This window comes from Arachis hypogaea, chromosome 13 (genome assembly GCF_003086295.3).
Source record: "Arachis hypogaea cultivar Tifrunner chromosome 13, arahy.Tifrunner.gnm2.J5K5, whole genome shotgun sequence".
NCBI classification, from domain to species: Eukaryota; Viridiplantae; Streptophyta; class Magnoliopsida; order Fabales; family Fabaceae; genus Arachis; species Arachis hypogaea.
Genome location: NC_092048.1, coordinates 82,378,027 through 82,383,274, shown reverse-complemented (window position 1 = coordinate 82,383,274; position 5,248 = coordinate 82,378,027).

Below are 5,248 nucleotides of genomic sequence, written 5' to 3'. Positions count from 1 at the left end.
GTGGCAGAAATTGGAGAGTCAAGAATTGTTATAAGATATGCGTTGCAAGTATAGTTCTTAACCAACCAGAAATCCGCTTATCAATTTAGAAGGGTGTCACAAAAATTAAAATTAAAATACTGGGAGTATGAATCCTAGGTCGTCTCCCAACGAGTTTGATGAGCGGATAATTTATACGCTTGTTGGCATTGTTTTTAGTATGTTTTTAGTACATTTTAGTTAGTTTTTATTATGTTTTTATTAGTTTTTAAATAAAAATCACTTCTCTGGGCTTTACTATGAGTTCGTGTATTTTTCTGTGATTTCAGGTATTTTCTGGCTGAAATTGAGGGACTTGAGCAAAAATCTGATTCAGAGGCTGAAAAAGGACTGCAGATGCTGTTGGATTCTGACCTCCCTGCACTCGAAGTGGATTTTCTAGAGCTACAGAAGCCCAATTGGCACGCTCTCAATTGCGTTAGAAAGTAGACATCCTGGGCTTTTCAGAAATATATAATAGTTCATAATTTGCCCGAGATTTGATGGCCCAACCAGGCGTTCCAAGTCAGCTCAAGAATTCTGGCGTTTAACTCCAGAACTGGCACAAAAGCTGGAGTTAAACGCCCAAACTGGCATAAAATCTGGCGTTTAACTCCAAGAAACGTCTCTACACATGAAAGCTTCAATGCTCAGCCCAAGCACACACCAAGTGGGCCCCGGAATTGGAATTTTACAATAAACACCCTAGCTTACTCATTTTCTGTAGCCCTAGGTCACTAGTTTACTATAAATACTACTTTCAGTGATTCATATTGTACCTCATGACATTCTACACGTTTCTCATTGTATTTTCTACGGCATGAGTCTCTAAACCCCATTGTTGGGGGTGAGGAGCTCTGCTGTTCTTCATGAATTAATGCAATTACTACTGTTTTCCATTCTATTACGCTTGCTTCTATTCTAAGATATTCATTCGCACTTCAACTTGATGAATGTGATGATCCGTGACACTCATCATCATTCTCACCTATGAACGCGTGCCTGACAACCACCTCCGTTCTACCTTAGATTGAATGCATATCTCTTAGCCTCATGATTCAAATCAGAGTCTTCGTGGTATAAGCTAGAATCATTGGCGGTCATTTCTGAGATCCGGAACGTCTAAACCTTGTTAGTGGTATTCTGAGTAGGATCTGGGAAGGGATGACTGTGACGAGCTTCAAACTCGCGAGTGTTGGGCGTAGTGACAGATGCAAAAGGATCAATGGATCCTATTCCGACATGATCGAGAACCGACAGATGATTAGCCGTGCGGTGACAGCGCATTTGGAACATTTTCACTGAGAGGACGGGATGTAGCCATTGACAACGATGATGCCCAACATAAAGCTTGCCATGGAAGGAGTCTTGCGTGCATGAAGAAGAAGACAGTGGGAAAGCAGAGGTTCAGAAGACAAAGCATCTCCAAAGCCTCAACCTGTTCTTCATTACTGCATAACAAGTATTTATTTCATGTTCTTTTACTTTTTACAATTAAATATGAGAATTACTGATATCCTGACTAAGAGTTACAAGATAACCATAGCTTGCTTCAAGCCGACAATCTCCGTTGCCGGGGATTGTTCGAGTTTGGACAACTGACGGTTTATCTTGTTGCTTAGATTAGGAATATTTTATTTTTGTTGGTTTAGAGTCTTTTATTTGAGTTTAGTTTCATATTTTAAGTTTGGTGTCAATTGCATGCTTTTATTTTCTTTTAATTTTTTGAAATTGCATGTCTTTAGTTCTTCCTTGATTTTTAAAAATTTCTAAGTTTGGTGTCTTCTTTGTGTTTTCTTTTAATTTTTCGAAAATTTGTGCTTTATTTTCTAAAAATTTTAAGTTTGGTGTTTTTGTGCTTTTATTTTACTTAAAAATTTTTCTAAAATTTGTTCTTGGTGTTCATCTTGATCTTCAAAGTGTTCTTGTGTTCATCTTGACATTCAAAGTTTTCTTGTTTGTTTTCTGTGTTTTGATCTAAAATTTCTAAGTTTAGTGTCATTTTGTTTTTTTTCTCTTCCCGCATTAAAATTCAAAAATCAAAAAAATATCCTTTCCTTATTTTACTCATAAATTTCGAAATTTTGCATTAATTTAGTCAAAGATTTTCAAAATCATATCTTTTTATTAGTCAAGTCAATATTCTAATTTCAAAAATTGATCTTTTCAAATCTGTTTCAAAAATCAAATCTTTTTAATTTCTTCAATCATATCTTTTCAATCATATCTTTTTTTTTTATTTGCAATCATATCTTCTAAATCATATCTTTTTCAAAATAATTTTCAATCATATCTTTTTAATTGCTAATTTCAAAATCTTTTTAATTAATTAATTAATTTAGTTTTTAATTTGCTTTTATTTTATTTTCTTTTTGTTTTCGAAATTTTATTTTATTTTTCATTTATTTTACTTATTATTTTCGGTTACTTTTAAAAAAAAATAATTCATATCAATTCCCTTTTCTCCATCATGGACATAAGTGGAAGTGAACAATCCAGAAGGACTCTGGGGTCATATGCTAACCCCATTACAGCTGCATATGGGAGTAGCATCTGTATACCTCCCATCAAAGCAAGCAGCTTTGAGCTAAACCCTCAGCTCATTATCATGGTGCAGCAGAGTTGCCAGTATTTCGGTCTTCCACAGGAAGAACCTACTGAGTTTCTGGCACAGTTCTTACAAATTGTTGACACAGTACGTGATAAAGAAGTGGATCAGGATGTCTACAGATTATTACCGTTTCCATTTGCTGTAAAAGATCAAGCTAAGAGGTGGTTAAATAACCAACCCACAACAAGCATAAAAACATGGAGACAGTTATCAGACAAATTCCTGAATCAATTTTACCCTCCAAAAAGGATGACACAGCTAAGGTTGGACATCCAAGGCTTTAAACAAGAGGATCATGAATCCCTTTATAATGCCTGGGAGAGGTACAGGGAGATGCTAAGAAAATGCCCCTCTGAAATATTTTCAGAGTGGGTACAGTTAGACATCTTCTACTATGGGCTTACAGAAAAAGCTCAGATGTCCCTAGACCACTCAGCTGGTGGATCTATACACATGAGAAAAACAATTGAAGAGGCTCAAGAACTCATAGATACAGTTGCTAGAAATCAACATCTGTACTCAAACAGTGAGTCCTCCATAAAAGAAAAGGCTATGGCAGTAACTACTGATCCCAATCCTCAAGAACAGATTGTTGAACTTAATCAGCAATTACTCCTTATGACAAAACAATTAGCAGAATTCAAATAGATGCTCCAAGACACTAAAAATGCTAACAAGAATATAGAAGCACAATTGAATCAGACAAGACAGCAGCTATCTAAACAGATAACAGAAGAATGCCAAGCTGTCCAACTAAGGAGTGGGAAAACATTGAATAACTCAGCTAAAAGTAGCAAAAAGTCAAGAAAGGAACAAATGACAGAGGATGACCAAACCACTACCCAAAATCCCTCTGAGGACATTAAGATCCCAGAGAGGAATAACTCTGGCATTCAAACGCCAGAAAAGGGGGAAAAACTGGCGTTAAACGCCCAATGGATGCCCAAATCTGGCGTTCAAACGCCAGAAAAGGGTGGGAACCTGGCGTTAAACGCCCATTCAGCCCCCATTCCTGGCGTTCAAATGCCAATGAGGGATCAGACACCTTCAAGTGCTGATAGTAACCCCTCTAAGAAGGCTTCTCCAACCACTTCTGTAAGGAATAAACCTGCAGCAACTAAGTTTGAAGAATATAAAGCCAAGATGCCTTATCCTCATAAACTCCGCCGAGCGGAACAGGATAAACAATTTGCCCGCTTTGCAGACTATCTCAGGACTCTTGAAAGAAAGATTCCATTTGCAGAGGCACTTGAGCAAATACCCTCTTATGCTAAGTTCATGAAAGAGATCTTAAGTCATAAGAAGGAGTGGAGAGAAACTGAAAAAGTGTTTTTCACTAAAGAATGCAGTGCAGTCATTCTAAAAAGCTTACCAGAAAAGCTTCAAGATCCAGGAAGCTTTATGATACCATGCACATTAGAGGGTGCTTGTACCAAGACAGCCATATGTGACCTTAGAGCAAGTATTAACCTAATACCTGCATCTACTATTAGAAAGCTTAGCTTGACTGAACAAGTCAAACAAACCCGGATATGTCTTCAACTTGCTGATGGCTCCATTAAATATCCATCAGGCATCATTGAGGACATGATTGTCAAGGTTGGGCCATTTGCCTTTCCCACTGATTTTGTAGTGCTGGAAATGGAGGAGCACAAGAGTGCAACTCTCATTCTAGGAAGACCTTTCCTAGCAATTGGACGAACTCTTATTGATGTACAAAAAGGGAAAGTGACCCTGAGAGTCAATGAGGATGAGTTCAAGTTAAATGCTGTCAAAGCTATACAGTATCCAGATACATCAAATGACTGCATGAGCACTGATATTATTGACACTTTGGTGGAATAGATCAATATGACTGAGAGTCTTGAATCAGATCTAGAGGACATCTTTAAAGATGTTCAGCCTGGTCTGGAGGAACCGGAGGAGATAAAAGAACCTCTAAAAATCCCTCAGGAAGAGGAGAAACCTCCTAAACCCGAGCTCAAACCATTATCACTATCCCTGAAATTAGCATTTATGGGAGAAGATGATACTTTTCTAATGATTATAAGCACTTCTTTAAATCCACAGGAAGAGAAAGCACTAATTCAAGTGCTAAAGACACACAAAACAGCTCTTGGGTGGCCCATAAGTGATCTTAAGGGCATTAGCCCAGCAAGATGTATGCACAAGATCCTATTAGAGGATGATGCTAAGCCAGTGGTTCAACCACAGAGGCGGCTAAATCCAGCCATGAAGGAAGTGGTGCAGAAAGAGGTCACTAAGTTACTAGAGGCTGGGATTATTTATCCTATTTCTGATAGCCCCTGGGTGAGCCCTGTCCAAGTTGTCCCCAAGAAGGGAGGCATGACAGTGGTTCATAATGAAAAGAATGAACTGGTTCCTACAAGGACAGTTACAGGGTGGCGTATGTGTATTGACTACAGAAGGCTCAATACAGCCACCCGAAAGGATCACTTTCTTTTACCATTCATAGACCAGATGCTAGAGAGACTACCAGGTCATGAATATTACTGCTTTTTGGATGGCTATTCAGGTTACAACCAAATTGCAGTGGATCCTCAAGACCAAGAGAAAACAGCATTCACATGTCCTTCTGGAGTATTTGCCTATAGAAGG